The sequence below is a fragment of the Balaenoptera musculus genome, chromosome 7 (assembly GCF_009873245.2).
Source record: "Balaenoptera musculus isolate JJ_BM4_2016_0621 chromosome 7, mBalMus1.pri.v3, whole genome shotgun sequence".
NCBI lineage: Eukaryota > Metazoa > Chordata > Mammalia > Artiodactyla > Balaenopteridae > Balaenoptera > Balaenoptera musculus.
Genome location: NC_045791.1, coordinates 89,433,733 through 89,452,390, shown reverse-complemented (window position 1 = coordinate 89,452,390; position 18,658 = coordinate 89,433,733). Strand labels below are relative to the sequence as shown.

Here is an 18,658-nt window from a genome sequence, read left to right as displayed (position 1 = left end):
GTTGCTGGGTAAAAAAAATATGGAAACACGTTATTTCCAAAGGACTCTTCGAAGTAAAAAAAAGAAAAATTACTTTCTATTACCTTGGCATAAAGCTAATCCATCAGTGGTAGAATTGCAGTGTTAGTTGCTTTTTTTTTTTTTTTAAACATGTGAAAGTTTCGTGTCCAGAGCATTGGAAGTGAAATGTAATTGAAAATTTGTGGAACTCATTTACATCTATTTCTCTGACAAAGTGAAAGCATTTTGTTTTAGACTGTCCAGAGAAGAATTGAGAAAATTTGGAAGGATGTTTTGAACTTGCAGGAATAGACAGTTTTGGCTACTGTTTTTGATAAAGGGTCATTCATTGATATAGTAAACACTGTTTTTGTGTAATAGAAAAGCAACTTACATGCTGTCAGTGACAAGACAAAATACTTTATTAAGAATTTGGTTTATTTTCTCTTAATTATAATGTTTCATAAGTTATCAAGTACAAATGCTCTGTTACTCCTACTTAAACTTAATTTGAAATCGTGTGTTTATACTTTTGATATGTGTTATATTCTTATACAGAAAGGCCATCTGATTTACATGTAAATATAATTTAATTTAAAAGCTTTCTATTTGGGTGACACGTGAAGGAAAAGCATTTTCTTTCCTTTTTAAATGAAGATTTAATAACTAAAGGAAACTGAATCATCAAGTGAATTATGAGCATATTCTTAATATGTTAATTCTGATTATCCTGAGAGAACAAATTTTCTTTCCACTTCCCTCTTACAGTTTCAAAACTTGATGTTATTGTAAAGCTACTAGCTTCATAAGTAGTTAAGACTTTTGAATTATAAGCAAGAGTATATAGAATACTATTGAATACATTTTGCAATTCATTAACTTTAAGTGGTTCTAGTTACTGACTTGAAAGTTTGACTGAACTATGTGAACTTACTTTACTTATTTAAAAGTTTTCTTTATTTTTATTAATGGGAAGCACTTCCTAGGAAGATTTCATTCTAGAAGCAGTCATTGAAATTCCTTTATCATGTAGGAAGAAAATTAATAGTTAGTGATGCAATGTATATTAAATTATAGTGCTAATCTCTTGTAATGGATCTTGTAGCATTAATTTATTTTTTCTGCTAGTTGGCTATTGATTTGATAAAAGTTATACTACTATTGCAATGTAGGGAGTACAATTTTTACATTTTAACATTTAATGTTACTAGGTCCTTGGCAGGATAGATTTTTTATTTTTCAGATAATTTTCATTTAATTTCCTAAAGAGTAAAGATAGATTGATATGCAATTTCTGCTAGTTTAATATTTAGCTATTGTCTTTAGAAACATTGAATATAAGGGGTACGTAATAGTGGGTAATCAGACTTTGACTGTCATCCCCCAGCTACTGCTAGAATATCAGCTGGAAAATACTTGTTAATTGGTTAATTAGCTCCTTTGTGAATTTGATTTTGGTTTTTGCAAGTAGTCCTTTCTAAAAGGCAGTTCACTCATTTATTTTAAGTAAACTTTGCAGAGTATGGGCATGATCAGTTTGGACAAATAAGAACTGTGCTTTTGATATTTGAGTTTTTCTCACCCAACAGCAGTAAAATTATGTTTGGTAAAGAGGTTTTGTTCTTGTTTCTTTTTTTTTAACTTACTAGCCTGTGGCAATTCCATGTTAGTATAGTTTTTAGCTAAGCTGCATGTGTTTTCACGTTCTTTTCCAAAGAGTTGCAGGTTAAATATTTTGGCTCTCACTTCAGAGCTGTCTGTTGCATCCTTTACGTAGCCTCTATTTACAGTATCTAGGTTACCCACTTAGGTGTTAGATGGAGAAGATACCCATTTTTCCTCTCTGTTAGATCTAGGAGAATATCAGCATTTTAGATTGCCAAAGCAAATAGTGCTAGAGAGGGACTCTTGTCTGTTAATTAGAATAAGAGACCTACAATCGGTCACTCAGATGTTTTTCTATGACTTGGAATAATTTTTTGTGCGTGTGTGACTTGTCAAATCACTTGTGTCTGAGATTACTGGTTTTCCTAAATCCTTTTATATGCATTGCTGACTTTATTATATAAAAAGAACTTATTTATTTTCCGCATTTTTTAATATCTTCAAATAATCTTTCTGAAGGGCTGTGACTTCCAAAAACAGAATTGCAGTTTTGGTTGAAAGTATTAGAGCTGAAAGTAAATGTGAAAACCTTTATGATAGAATAAGATAGGTTCCATAGCAGCAAGGAGGACAAGAGTATGTGTGTAAGAGGTAAAAAGTTATTTTAAAACAGTTTAGAAAAAAAATAAAAGGAATAAAGCCTTTGATTTTATGAAATAACTGACGTTCTAGCAGTGAAGTAACGCTACCATGTGATAGCCCACTTATTTTGGCTTTAGGAAAGTGGTCAGTTTTATTCTAAGGTCATAGTCATTTGTTTAGGTTATTCTATGACTATTCTAAGATGAAGGGTATCTGTACAACTTGCTGCCAGCTATTGTATAAAAAATAATGACAGCAGCTATCATTATTTGACAGTGCTAGAAGAGAGCATCAGTGACTTGGGAGAGAACTAAAAATGTTACAGTGCCTGACAGTCTTTGGTTTTAAAATTCAGCATGTAAGATAAAAAGAAATAAGAGGTATTAGTGAACTTAACATTTTGTAATGACTACATCCTATATTTTCGAGTGGATTTCCTTAGAGAAACTTAGACTTTTTCTTCTAGAATAAGGATCTCTTTGATAAGAAGATGGGCATTGTTGCCCAAGATCATTAGTGTACACACTGAGTCTGCTGACAATCTTCGGTGTCAGGGATGACAGTATATGCCTTGATGGCTACTGGAAATACACAGTGTTAAGTGATTTTAAAAATAGAATCTGGAAGTTAAGAATCTGAGACAGACAACGCAGACAGAACAATACAAAAATAATCCATATTGTATTTCGGCCCATCAGATGAGACTTACTTTGTGATTCCTTATGTTTCTGGGTTAGCTCATTTCCAATTCTTGTATAGTTGCTTCAGTATCGGTTTCAAACTGTGCTATACCTGCTGCTGAGTATTTTGAAAGATTTTTAAGGTTCAAAAAATTGTCATTAATTTTATTTTTCTCATCATCATTTACTTTTATAATGCTAATAAGTAAATTTTCTTTGGAGAGAGCTAATGGTGTGAAAATACATTGTGACATAAATTTTGTTTCTATTACTTCCTTCACATGGATCAACTTTGCAGTCAATACCATTTATCAGTCAGTTTGATGGCCAGGTGGCATGTATGGAATTGGAAGAAGTAGTAATTCTAGTTTTACAAGACTCTGACCAATAATCAGGTCAGGGAATCTAGTTTATTCTTTTTAGAGTGCTTCACATTCATTTTTTTTCTTAGCTAGTTTCCATTTTTAGAACCTAGTGAAGCATAAGTATAGTATGATTTCTATTTTTCTTGTGAGGAAGTGGAGGCTTGAAGAAACCAGTTGGCCTCTTAGGTCCCTTAGCAGAAGGATAAAGTTGTCAGGATTGGGATATAAAACTGATATTACCTTGTGGGTTAGATCACTTTATTGATAACTCTTGAAAATGTCATTATCTCAGGGTGCCCACCATGTCCAGTACTGACCCATGTTTTAGTGACAAAAACAGTATTACAGAAGTAGAATAGGGTTATTATGAGGGTGGAATGATAACAGATAATCTTGTTAAGCAGATGCTCTAATGCACTTTTTAAAATATAGCTTATGTTTTGGGACTCACCAGCTTTCTGAGTTGTCTTCTGTAGCTTAGTTTGGCAGTCACCCTTGGCTGGATTTCCATAGGACACACCCTAATATAACACCAGATGGACTTGATGTAAAAGCTCGCTCTGTTTTCAGTTGTAGTACTTAGTTTTGTATATATACCCAACATACCTTACATTTAGTTTTTACTTGTTAGGAAATTAAAAAAATAAGTTTGACTTGATTTCTTTACACCTATCAGTGGTAAGTGTCATGGCCATGTACCAAAAGGAAAAAAAATAGGAACTAAAGGAAGTACATATGAGCAGGGAATTAACAGCAAAATTTCTGTATTTTTTTCTTTGCTGCTCATTCCACTCCCACCCCCCCACTCCCCCCACTTTTTAAGTCTGCTTTGAAGTAAGAATAAATGTCTGTCTTGGAGAAACAAAACAGCTTACTGTAGAGGTGTTGTTTATATTGCCTCTATCTTTGTCCAAATTTGTCTTCCCCACTGGAAATACATTAAAAACAGTGTAATGTGATTGGTTAGGTTCTTTTGGGAGTCTTCCTTCAAGCCGTAAGGAATTGAGATCCCTGGGTCCCATCCTCTTCTCTCCTAACTTTGAATATCGATACATTTTGATTTTATGATGTTCTGAAAGATCAATAGCAGGGTCACAGTCCTAAGATGAGGTAGACTATGTTGTTTTTCTTTGCTTTTTTCCTTTATATCTGTTTATATAATATATATTTATTGACCTGTTAGTATTTTCCTTTTGTGAATTAATCAAGACTTAGGATATCTCTGCTGAAATAGGTAAAGAGTATTTAGGAACTATTTTCTCTTATTATAAATGTGTAATCACAACTGGAGTGAGAGAAAGAAGGGGGGCATAATTTATTGAATATATATAGGCACTATACTAAGTGATATACCCAGCACTATACTAAGTGATCCATATTATTTCACTTAGTCTCCACAACAGCTCTGTGAGGTTACTCTGTTTATAATACAGAAAACCGAGGCTCAGAAGCAGTAGATTGCAGGTGGTTAAAAATATGGGCTTTGGAGTTATACAGGCCTGTGTTAGAATTCTTGCTTTGCCACTAGCTTGCTGTATGATCTTAGTCATGTAACTTCACATCTCTGAGCTCCAGTTTTCTTATCTGTAGAATTGGGAAAAGCAATACCTAAGTCAGTGGGCTGTGGTGAGGTTTATTTTTTTATCTTTATTTTTCTTCTTTTTCACTGCGCTGCGTGACACGTGGGATGTTAGTTCCCAGACCAAGGATCGAACCCATGCCCCCTGCAGTGGAAGTGCAGAGTCTTAACCACTGGACCACCAGGGAAGTCCCTGTTGTGAGGTTTAAATGAGGCAATATTATGCAAAATACTTAGCACAGTTCCTGACACATGCTAAGATCCAATAAATAATCACTGCTGCTATCACTCAGAGTGGGCAAGTTTCTTTTGCACCAAACCATGATTCATAAGAAAGTTTTTTTTTTTTTTTTCAAATCAATATCTGTTTGAAATCCAGATCTTTTGCTCTTTCCATTTTACTACGTAGGTCCATGGAATGGAGATAGGCATTTCTAATAATTTAGGGTAAAAATGAAAGAAAAACCCCTCTATTATTTAAAGCATCTGTGAAGATTTTGGTTAAGAAAGAAGTAGAGTTTGTCTGTGTGCCAGAGATTCTTTTTATTGGATTTCAGTGTTCCTGAGATAAGTTTTATATTTTTGGTTATATGTAAAGAAAATCATTGCTTATCATTGGTGCTCTAAAGACACCGGTCTTTAAGAATGGAAAAAGTCCTCTTAGTAGAGTAACCTAGCCATATCTAGAATCAGTTCTTTCTTTGAAAATCTGTATCTAAAATTTCACCGTATTTGTTGCTTCTGGTAGTACCATCACTTCTCATTTGATGATACCTAATCAAGTTGTACGCCTGATTGTTGCTAATTGTGCATTTTGGGGGTAATAGTTTAGGTGTTTTAAATCTGAAGTAAACTTAAAATAAAATTATCACTTACAAGCATTTGACATGTTGCTATATTGTTCTAGTTGATTAATTCAACAAATATTTGTAGGCTATCTTTTATGTGTCAGGCACAGTAAGGTGAATCCAAAGGTGAATAGTACACTATTTTTGTCCTCCTGTAGCTCATGCTCTGGTTTGAAAGAGACATCTGAACAGGGCATTATACTATGATAAGCTCAGTGTTCTTATTATTATGGGGAGTGAGGGGTGGTACTAGTTTGAGAAGACTTCCTGGAGGGAGATGATGCTTAAGCTGAGACTTATTAAATGAATAGGATTTAGGAGAGAAGCAGAAGGCTTGTTCACCAAACAAACCCACAGCGGGAGCTGAGAAAGAATATGATATGTTCTGGGAAATACAAACAGATTGGTATTTCTGGAGTGCAAAGTTGGAGTCTTGGAATTTGAAGCCAGAGATGACTCTGGAGAATTAACCAGGGCAAGATAATGGAATATCTTTTATAAGAGGAAACTTGGATTTCATTTTCAAGGGAGCACAGGGTTTTAACAAAGAAGATTACTTCAGTGTTTTTTATTGACATGGATCATACCAGCTACAATAGGAGTAAGATGATTGTGGCCGGGGAACACTCTAGGGGCAGGGGGTTCTTTAACAGGCTGTTGCAACGACAGAGTGAAAAGTCATGAGAGCTAGTGGTAGTGAAGATAATAAGGAAGAGAAGGATTTGGGATATAATAGCTTAAAGTGGACAGGACTTGGATAGTAGGGTTAAGGAGAGGAGAAAGTTCATGATGATGATATCTAGATTATTGGATAGAGGCAATAGGTTCCATCAGGGAAGATAGGAAATCCTGGAGCAGGTTTCCAGGAAAAGATTTAGTTTAGTTTAATTCTGTATACAGAGAGTTTGAAGCACCTGTGGAATTTGGGAGAGGCTAGCAATCAGGCAGGAGGATAGTTTAGACTAAGTGTGAATTTTCCTAATTAGTGAAATCTAATATGTAGCTTGTGGTTTTGTTACTTTCCCTCCTGTATTACTTTAACAATAGTTTAGTATTTCTTTAAAAAATTCTTCCCTAAGTAATTCTCAGCATTTGATCAGTGACCATATTTCCCCAACTGCCCCCATTGAATCAAAATTCTATATGGAAATGTACGATCACAGGTTTTAATGAGCTGTTTTTGCTTAATGGAGTCCTTTTATGCTAGTCTCAGAAGTTGGATTAGTTGATGTGATTGACTCACTGATTTTTAAACAAAACATGCTAGCCCTCTCCTTAAAATTTTGTGATCTATTTAATATCATAATTCTGATGGTTACATATTTTAAAAAAATCATATGCCATACACTCCAAGGCCTCTACTGTAATGATTTGTCTTTATTCTGTAACCTATTTCTCATCTATAAATACATAGCTTAAAACATATGAGGAATCATTCGTTAACTAAGTACTAGCCAGTTCTGCTACATTAATAGCCAAAGAATTTAATGATTTTATGCAGAGCCTTTTTGAAAACTTTGAGATAAATATACATGATATATATCATTTGGAAATTATTTGGTACATAATTTTTTTTAAAGTTTATAATATTGTGCCCCTTGGGATAAAATAATGTAAGGGGAAAAGTGTGGTATAGAAAACATCTTAATCTATTTCCTCAAAACATATATTATAGAACTCTATCTTAGAAATTAAGCCCTGATTACCCAAGACACCATGAAATTTCAAATGAATGTTAATGATGAAAATAACTTCATCTGAGATTTCCTGTATGTGGAGATTCAGAACTTGCTGTGGAGATATTTTTATCTTTTAATCACTGATCCAGCAAACATTTATTAAGCATTTTCTTTGTGTGATGCACTGCTGATGCTGGGGCACAAAAAATGTGTTAGGGCTTTTTTTTGGAATGGATGTTATCTTTCAAGGTCCAAGTGAATTCATATTTTATTTGAGATATTAATAATCCCATTGCATTTAGAAGCAAATAAGTGTGTTGTGCTCACCATAGTTTATATCCATTGTAGAGAAATGAACTGCTTCTCACCTTTTACCTCTGAGAATTCTTCAAAAGTGTATAAATTTGAAGACACACAATGAAACAGAGACAAAAATACAGCCAGCTTCTAAAATAAGTTCCCACAGGAGAACATTTCTCCAAGAAATTTTTTAGAATGTAGGATTTTGTTCTCAGCCTTGTAAGTTCCGAAACTTGATTGGCAGCATGCATAGAGTGGTCCCATATCTCAAGGTTGACTCTCATTAAACAAGTTTACAAAATTGATGTTTAAAATTGGAATACCAATTTATGTCTGTACTTTCATTAAAAATAAAACAAACAAACAAAACCTGAACCAACTAACATAGGATCTGGATCACCTCAGTTGGCTTGACCAGATCTTTTTTTGTGTGTGTACTGACCTATATGGGTAAAGCAACAAAGGTCGTTTGGTTAGCAAGGAATCCAAACAAAGGGAGTTAGTTACATAATTCAAATGTTTAATGGCATCAGACTAAGAGACCCTAATATGTTCAGCATCACAATAGAAATAGCAGTGCCATTTGCATCAGTATGGTTGAAGTCTTTTGTCCAATTCCTTCTTCCCTGAATGGACATGAATTTAGATTCCCTAGATATAGCCTCAGCCAAAATACTTCTGAGAGTCATTTTTTTTTCTTGGCTTCCTTGGCTAAATCCCGCAGATTCAGTTTTTAACTTATACATGTAATCAGGTTATAACCAATTCTTGTCAGCCTAGGATCCGTTCATTTTCTTTAATGTAATTTTACATTTCTGCTTAGATTTGTTAAATGTTGATTTTATAGCCTAACTCTATGAAAGCTATCTTATAATACCTATAAAGGACACCCCAACTACTATTACCATAAATTCAAACTTCCATTCACAGAAATGTTGATGGGTGATGTGGCCAGCAGTTTAAGAGGTCTTAGTATCTATTTTAGATGAAGATGGAAAATAGCACTGCCACCTGAGAAAGGCACCTTACGTTAGCTGGGGATCTAGGAGAGCTTCTAATTAATAGGTCAGGAGGAATAAACATCACACTAGTTTCATGAAATCTCTGAAGTAGTCCGGCCACCGCAAATGAGATTTTATAGAAAAGTATAGTATTTTAGGTTAGTTAATAGGGAAGGCTATCTTAATTACTGAGTGTGAATTTAAGAATATTTTTTCAAAGCACACAGCTTTATTTTGGGGCCACATGTTGATTATAAAGAAATTAATTAGAGATTTTCCAGATGTGAATCTTTGAAGAAAATGGCTATGCCTTATCTATTGGGTTGGCCAAAAAGTTCGGGTTTTTCCGTAAGATGTTACAGAATATTTCTTCATTCCCAGTATACAGTACCATACTGGGTCATTGTAGGAGCCCAGTAATTATTTATTGAATTAAGGAACTGCTTATGATTCACATATTGCATATGTGTATTTAAATAATGTGTTTCTGATCTATTTGAGGAAAGTTGGAAAGTTGATTTCTTAGATGTTGAAATAATTCTGAAATCCCATTTTACTTGTGATTTTCTTTGTTAGGGTATGTATTTATTTCAACCATGTCTCAGTCTCAAAAGGATTTTGTAATCTTCAGATCAGCCCCAAACAGATGATCTTCAAGATTCTAAACGTCTCTTCAGTTTTCTGATTCCATACTAACATAGTCAGTGGAATTCAAGTTAGTGTAAATGTTTCAGTGAATATGTTATAGTCATCATCATTGTCTTCATTACTAATATCTTTATATGACACATTTAGTGTTTACAGATTTCATGCCGCATATAATTTTAAAATCAGTTTTTCTATCACTTGTTTAAAACTGCATGTACAAAGTGGAATGCTTCAATTAACTTTTCTTATGCTCTCCAGATATTTTGAGGAGCATATAATTAATCAGTGTAAAGTCACGTTCTAATAAATTAACATTCTGGTGTCTACACCTTTGACATTTTTGTCATTGCTCTCTTATTATCATGGAAGCTGTAGCTCTCCTTACACCTGATGGTGTCAACTTTACCTGCTACTTACTAAGACATCAGTATGCAGGGCTTGGCCATATTTTGAAGTGCTGGGAAGCTACATTGCTCTGTTTCTGTTGAATTAACTAAGAATTTCTGGCTGAGTTCTAAAGAGGAATTATTCCTTCTGCAACTATATAAAACATTTCCTGTTATGTCATTTTCATGAAGAACCTTGTTGTTTTGTATTTGTTGTTCAAAACAAACATTTTAGCAAGTAGTATTTACGTATGGAAATATATTTCTTTTGTAAGACATGTCTTTCAAGCCTTTTAATCAGATTTATGTCAGTAACTTTATTATCCAGATGGTCTGAGGTAGATTGCATTATTTTCATTACATTTGTTACCTTCTTGATAGAAAAGTAGCATTTGTATACCTTTTAGAGCTGAAGATTTACGTTTAACTCCTGATTGAAGTAGGTTCATTTATTTTTACTAGAAATGATTGCTTAGATTATTCATATATCACTTAGAGCTTGGAAATTGGGCTGTTTAAGAATTTTTAGGTATTGAAAATAGGTGAGTAGTACTTATCATTTTTAGACACTGTTTTAAAATTATAAGTACTTTAAAAACACTGATTCTAACATAGTATTTTGAAATATAAAACAAATTCTATTATATTGCTGAATGTTGCAAAATATTTGAAAGTGGTAATAGATTTTGTTTGAACATAATTGAGAACTAGAAAAAGAAATATGAGATATTTTTCTGTAAGTCTGCTGTTTTTTACTCAAAATATGAATTACACACTGCCATCTGTCTGAACTATGACAAATTAATGACCTAATTACAGTTTTTGGATTCAGTTTTAACAAAAAGAAACACTCCTGCTCCCCAAGAAAACATAATTTAAAATAAACTATTTTTACATATATTGTGCTAACAATAAGGCTATCTTTTGATGAATTTGAGTAGTTTTAGTTGGTCCCACAGTTTGAGTACAATAACTGGTAACAAATTTAAAGATCTGTTATTTTTTAAGCAAATCAGAGAAATTATAGTTAACTAAACAATTGCTTTCATACAACTGTATGTGCAAGAGAGTGCCATTTATGTTTTAAAAATGTGTGTGTGTGTGTGTGTGAGTGAAAGCAAAGAATAAGGAAGGAAAGAAGGAAGGAAAGACCAGACTATTGGTAGTGTTCACTTTGGCTTATGTGAAGGTAAATAGGGTGTTTTATCATTTATTCTAAATAGTTCTGCATTATTTGGATCTTTTATAAAAGATCTTTTACTTGTATAATTTAAAAAAAAAAAATGAATTCAGTCAACCATCTTCTCAAAGCACGGAGCTGTTTTGTAAGAGAGACAATGATATCTCTGATAAGAAAGGTCTAACCTTGAAATTTCAGTGATATAGTAGACTCATGAAATTGGACTACTGCCGTTGATGATAAATACTGAAGTTAGGGGTATTCTCGTATACAAATGCTGTCAACAGACTCATTGAATATTATTTTAAATTTATTCTGAATATAAGGTATTTTCTTAATGGCTGTAATACAGTGGAATTTCCAAATAAATTTACATACTCTGGAAATTTTTTTGAGTGATATTGATTTATAGCATGAGATGCTGTAAAGTAAATAATGTTCATATAAGTGTACTTCTGGCAATGGTAAGGAGACATGTAGCATTACGATGCCGAAAGAAATCTGAGTAGAATAAGTTAAAACTTATCCTTAGGTTTTCCGTTCTACCTTGTATATGATAATAAAGTTTACTTTTTTAAAAGACCCTTAGTCTCTTTTTCATGTTCATCAATTTAAAATTCCATTGAATGTTTCTCATTGAAAGGAAAGAGTAGAGGTATGGAGTATAGAGAACAGAGAAGAGAGCTAGCTCAAGAAGAGAGAACACAAATGGCAAATCCAGAAGTGAGGGATAAGCCACAGAACCCACTTGAGTTAGCAGATCTACTGGAGAGAGGAATAGGCAAATGAAAAATAGGATCTTTCCCTTCCTTTTTTCTTCTTTCAGAAAGCATAAATAAATATCTGAATTTATAAGTTAATTAAAGAAGTTACCTCCTGCTTGAGTGATGAAGAATGTGGCCATAAGATTAAAGTGGTTTCTGGTAGAAGATAAATGATAAATATTGATAGTCAATAGAAAGAAGTGTACTTTTTCAGATATCTGAAAACCAGGGAGTGAAAGATGGGGGTTGACTGGTTAGAAGAACTGGAGTCCTAAGGGTTTCAGCCTAGAAAGATTGGAAGATTGAAGCAGTAGAAGTCAGTAGTACCTAAAATAGATTGTTTGATGTCATAACCCAGTGGTGTTACTGATGGCCATCTTGGACTCATCTATTGCTTTTATCTTTTGCAAAAGTGACTGAAATATGTGCTGTGTCTGAGAGGTATCCTAATTGGTTGTGTTCCTAAATTATAACAGATGCAGTCAACTTTGGTCTTGTCCCTCAATTGCCTTTTTACTTCATTTCAGTGGGAAAGGCCGTTGGGGAGTTAGGGAGACCATAAGCCTGCCAGAAACAGTAAGAACTTTCTCTGCTTTCTTTCTTTTTTTTTTTTTTTTCCCTCATGGGAGGCGGCAATGAAGAAGGAACTTGATATTGAGCAGATGAGATGGGGTTTTGCATCCAGTTTTCGTTCTCTGATCTCTTGTTTTTCCATTTTCCTCCTGAAGTATCTAAGACACAAGCACTGAGTGTTTCAAAAGACTTTCTTCAGATCATACCCTGTCAGAGATTTAGAATTCCCAGGTTGGCTGTTACCTACTGGAATACTCTTCTAAAATTAACCTTGTGATAATACTGCAGTAAAAATTTATCAGATGTGAGATGAAGTTTACACATGTATTATTGTTGAAGGGAAGGTTTGCTAAGCCCATAAATAATAAAAACAAGATCAGGGTATATGTTTAACTGGCTTAAGAAAAAACAGTTTTTAAGCCTATTAAAAGTCATATATTTTATTTGTAAAATATTTTAGACTATTTGAAATGCTTTCACATCTAACATACAATGTACTCATTAAAACTTGATCTTAATATTTATTTAAGCAGTCTCAGAGGAATCTATTCTTCCTGGCATTACTTAAGCCTTTTATTTGTTACTAGAAAATAATAAACATATATTTTAAAAAAATACAGAACTGAATGAATTTTCCTCTTCCCCTCCCTGTGTGGTAAAAAAAAGTGAGCCCTGATATATATCAAATGTGAGACCTCTAGACAGATATTTCATCTCTTAGAATCTCAGTTTGTAAAACAGGGATATTAATAATCTGCTTTGTCAGAGGAGTGGCAAGCGTTAGAAATAATATATGTAAAGGCTCCAGAATGGTGACTGGCATGGAGTAAGTTAACCAGAGTGGTAGCTATTATTTTATTGTTAGATAAAAAGAATATGAGAAAAAACTTGAATCAAATAACCAAGAAAAAGATCCCACATACATGTTGTATCAACTAGTCTTCTAGAAAGGATATGCTTTTAGTCTGCTTTTAATCAACAACAATTAAAAAAAGTAGTCCAAAGCATTGCTGATAAAACTCAAGATATATGCATCACTGAGTGGATATTTTTGCTCTTCATGTGTCTGAGTGCTGTCAGATCGTCCTTGTTTGAAAAGAAATGTGTGTGCAGATATGAAGCAATTATTAATTCTGTTGTATTCAAATCAATTACTAAAGAAATGAAACTAAAATTACCTAATTAATGCGAATCACAAATAAACCTGCTCTGTTTGTGAGGGATGTAATTGAAATGGTAATTATGCGGTAGGAATGCACTTCATTTGAAGATGGCAGCTCAGAAGACGTGTTTGGTGGCAGGATTTGACTGCACAGTGTGCCTCCCTCCTGACCTGGCCCAGAGAGGGGTCTTGTTTGCTTATTTACTAGATATGTTGGTGAGTGAATTCCCAGTATGGTTCTGAAATTCCATGAATTTCCATACTCATGGAGCTGTGTGTCCTACATCATTACCCATCTCTCTGTTGCATATCTGGAATTCTCAGAACTATATATCAGTCCCCAGTAATGTCCATTTTTTTCCTCTGTGAACAATCAAGAAGAAAAGTGGATATTCTTTTAAAAAGATTTTATAGCAGAGTACATAATAAACAGACTACTCATAGGTCATTTGGTTAAAAGATGCAGAAATCTTTGTAAATCCCAATGAGATCATTTAAAGTTACCCATTTTGCTTTTCATGTCTGAAGTGTAACTTTTCCTGGGTCTGGGTTACTATGAGCATAGTGTCAGTGTGCAATCAGTCCTTAAAACCAAATGATCCTTTTTATCCAGGAATAGTTTCCTCTCTAAAAACTAGGAAGCCTTTATCACTTCCTATCTTGTTTTACCATTACTCCATTGCTTGTGTACATCTTATCGCCCCTGTAAGACTGGAATCTCCTTGAGCGCAGGGAAAATGACTATAATCTCTACAGCCTGAGGGTAGCCGTCAGAGCCTGACTTCAGTGCTGATCAGACTTGGGTTTATGACTTGGGCTGTGCTATGTGTTAATCTCCAATTCCTCCTTTGTCAAAGGAGGCAAAGTTAGTACTTGTCTCTCGGGGTTGTTGTGAGGATTAATAAAACACTTCAGTAAAGCTTCTATCACAGTGCCTAACACATTTCAAGAAATATTAGTTTCTCTTTTCCACAGAAGTTAGCTAGCATGTTGCCTTACACGTATGTCTCTCAATCAAGAAGGCTGCCTATTAATTTTTAACTACATTATGAGTTAATATGAATCGCTTATTTGGCTAGACACCTTAGAGATGTAACTCAGTTATTTCTATAAGTTATTAGTCAGATTAACCCCACAGGTTTGGTCACTTCAGCACTGTGTGTCCTAAGGGTACATCACCCAGCTAGTCTTTTTACCCACAAGGCAGTTTTAAAATAAATGGTCTAAAGTTAACACTAGCTTAGGCTCTTGAACTCTCTTAGCAACACTCATTCAAGCAAAATACTGTGTTAGACTAAAAGCTTCAGGTTCTTAGAGGCCTCACATGACTTCATAAAATGCATCTTTTTAGGCCAATGTTGCTCTACAGTACAGAGATAGATTTTATAAAGATTCTAAAAGATCTGTAGAGAATCTTTATATATATATAAATTCCCCCCCATACATTTTGGTTATTTGTTGTTAAGAAGAAGTATGAAGTAAGAGAGATTGTTGAGAAAGTTTATAGTTTTAAAGTTATTATTATTCAATATCCTGTGATAAGCCATAATGGAAAAGAATTTTGGAAAGAATGTGTACATGTGTGTTGATATACATATGTATATATACACACATATATCTGAATCACTTTGCTGTACAGTAGAAATTAACACAACATTGTAAATCAACTATACTTCAATAAAAAAATAAAGTTATTATTATTATTTTGTCTAATGAAGGTTTCTAATTTCCATGATCCAAGATCTCTCAAATCATAACCTAGCCATTTAGTAGACACACATGACAATGGGAGTAATACTGCTGCTGTTTTTAGTGAACTCTTACCCAGTAGCTAAATCCCAATGATCATTTGAAAACCCATGAATCAAATGCCTCTTCCTTGAAACTGTACACATTTCTGCTTATGCTAGATTGTGAGGCCAGACCTTAATTTTCTTAGAGCAATCGTGATACTTATCACCTTTGTCCATGACATAATTGTTATAACAGTACCTAGGATCAGATACCCAACCTTTAGGAAAATTTTTTTTTCCAGTTTTTATCTGAATCCTTTCTTGAAATAATTGATTAAATGCGTCTGAGCAATTTTAAAAGAGCAACCAATCGTTACCTAGTTTTACAGACATTTGTAATCATGCCTATAGCTACAAAAAATCAGGCGGTGTATTTAATAGCTTGGAGAATGCCAAGTCTTCTCATTGTTTACATTGTAACATCTTCTTAAGAACTAATCATTTTATTGCTTCTCTACCTTTGGTTTTTCTTTTTCTTTTCTTTTTCCTTTCTTTATTGGTACAACAAAATTGTATGTTATTTGGAAGTTCATGAAATGTAGTTTGCTTGGTATAGGTTCTGTAAATTAAGCCTATAATATTTAACTGGCATATATTGGAAAGCAATGTACTTAATCCTAACTGAACTGAAAGTGCTTGTATCTCTATAGTAGCAATTTAATGATAACAGGTCATCTGCATTTTTATGCTGAAAAGAACCCTTTGTGGTAATCAATCTGTAATTTTCTGTTTGCCATCTTTTTCTTTATTGTGTGAGTGGTTGGAGTTGAATTACTGTAAAATACTTCTGCTGCTAGCAAGTTGTTTTTAATCAATTAAAGTGCATTGTTACCTACTTGGGTGGCTCTTCAGGATGGTGGGGAACTTCAGCACTCCCCCAAATGCTTGCTTTTCAAATGTGGAGTTCTTGGATACATTTTGGATACTGATATATTTTCAGAATCATGTATCTGGATGGGCACACCTCTGGTGATTAAGGCCTATTAAGTTGTATTTACCACTTTATAATAAAGCCTTTTTTTTGGTTTTTTTTGCTTTAAAGTGCACTCATGCTTTGAATTTGGTGTTTTACTTCTTTGCTGCTGGTGAGAGACCCTGGGCTTGGTAATTAGTATTTATTTCCAAGTTTCTATTTTTACCATGTGTTTTGATTTTCTAGGTTACTGACTATTGAGATAAAGGAAATGGTCCAGTTAGTTGCAATCAGAAAGCTAGAAGCTTTTGATAGAAAAGTGAGAAAAATGTACTGCCCCTGTCTGAGAGAAAGAAACAGAGAGGGAGTGGCTTCATTAGAAGTGTCATAATCAGTGGCTGCCAATTACTCAGTGAACAGAAAACATCTGGTATTCACCTACATCTATTAGCAGCCCTTATGTTTCCATCTGCAGGTCATTGTCTCTTTCTCAGTTTTTTTTTTTTAGATACTGCGATGCTTTGACTTTCCAATCTGTATCTGGTACTGGTTCTTTCCTCAAACTCTACATCTAGCCCATCAGAAACAGTTGGCTCCACTTCGAAAATATATCTTTAAAAAAAATTTTTTTTTTAATTTATTATTTTTGGCTGCGTTGGGTCTTCGCTGCTGCGCGTGGGCGTTCTCCAGTTGCGGTGAGAGGGGGCTACTCTTCGTTGCAGTGCGTGGGCTTCTCATTGCAGTGGCTTCTCTTGTTGTGGAGCACAGGCTCTAGGGCTTCAGTAGTTGCAGTGCGTGGGATCAGTAGTTGTGGCTCACAGGCTCTAGAGTGCAGGCTCAGTAGTTGTGGCACACGGGCTTCGTTGCTCCGCGGCATGTGGGATCTTCCCGGACCAGGGCTCAAACCCGTGTCCCCTGCATTGACAGGCAGATTCTTAACCACTGTGCCACCAGGGAAGACCCCCAAAACATATCTTGAATTTACATAATGTTCACTCCTACATCTCTAGTCTGAGCTGCCATCATTTCCTAGTCTTCTAAACCTAAAATATTACAAAAATTTGTAGCTGGTCTTTCTGCCTCCATTCTTTTTCTTCTTTGCCCCATAATCCACCCAATAGTCAGACCTGCACTTTCGAAAACTGAAACCAGATAATAACCATCCATTGCTTTAAACACAAAACTTTTCTATTAAAAACAGAATAAAGTTGAAATCCCTTTCCGGAGTCTGCAAGATCCTATAGGACATGGCTCCCGCCTCTCTCTGAGTCCTCCTCCTCCATTCTTCTTCTTCTTCTTCTTCACTAACCTCTCAAAATATCTCCCCTCTTTCTTCTCCTTGGACAGGGCAAGTTCATTCCCATCTGAGGGTTTGGAACACTCTTCCTTCATAACTTTGAATGAAGCCTCCTTCTTTTCTGCTGTCACTCAGCTCAACTGTTGCCCCTTTGGGGAGGCTTTTCCTGAGCACCCTAGATAAATAAGCCCCTCTCAGGCATTCTATGACATTACCCTATTCTATTTTGTTATACTTAATAGTATCTGAAATTATCTAGTTTATTTATTTGTCTCTTCTCTCAACACACGCTTGAAGAACATTTGTCTTGGTCACTGAGGTAACCCCAACGCTCAGAATTGGGCCAGGAACATAGTAGATGATAAATATGGGCTCAAGGTCTCACTAAATTACTGTCCTTTCCCTTCCATAAATAGAATTCTGCATGCGTGTGTTTATGTGTGTGTGTGTGCATGCAGGCCGGTGCGTGTGCATGCACCAGTATGATAAACACAGTATTTTATACTGTAATATCTATTCCAAAGCCTGTATTTTAGAAATCTGCATATTGAGGCCCAAGGTCACATGGGGAAAGAGTAGAACAGTGATTTAAAACCTTGTGTTCTTGCTCTTGGCCTGGTGTTGCTTCCCTTACATAATTTGCTCTTTCCTTCTTTTCATTCATTTGTTCATTTGCTTCATTCACAATAAATATTGGGTACCTGTTTGCTCTGGAACATAGCAGTTTCTGTGGGTGCAGATGTTGTTATGCTTTGGGGTGGGGCCCAATGGAAGTGGTTTAGGTTTTCAAGTAACATAGACCTGGGGTCAAGTCCTTGCTCTGCTCCTCACTTTAAGGTAAATGTAGGGAATTGCTGATATTTGATTGTTCTACTATGTGACCTTGGGAGTGTTTCTTGGATATTCTACACTCATTTCCTTCAGCTGTAAATAATAATACCTGTCAAAAGGTTTTAAGAAATAAATGCAGTAACTTACATAAAGCACTTAGCTCATTTTCTGGCACAATTAACTGTTATTCTTTGTAGATTATAAATATTTGCATATTATTTCTATATTTATTAGATATGGTTCCTAAGATATTACTTGAACTATAAGTAGTATCAACTCAGTCTAAAGTTATCTCTTGCCTTCTAGAGAATATGAGTATTTTTCTTACTTGATTGTTATAACGTTTAGAATATTCTTTTCCATTAAAAAAACAAACAAACAAGTTTGCCATCCACAAATTTCACTGTTTCAC

At 34.6% G+C, this 18,658-nt stretch overlaps 1 protein-coding gene across 7 annotated transcripts in view; it reads left to right on the top strand.

Moving 5' to 3' along the window:
* The window catches only part of IKZF2 (IKAROS family zinc finger 2), a 176,416-nt gene that overhangs the window by 5,690 nt on the left and 152,068 nt on the right, over window positions 1-18,658 (top strand). The window lies entirely within an intron of this gene.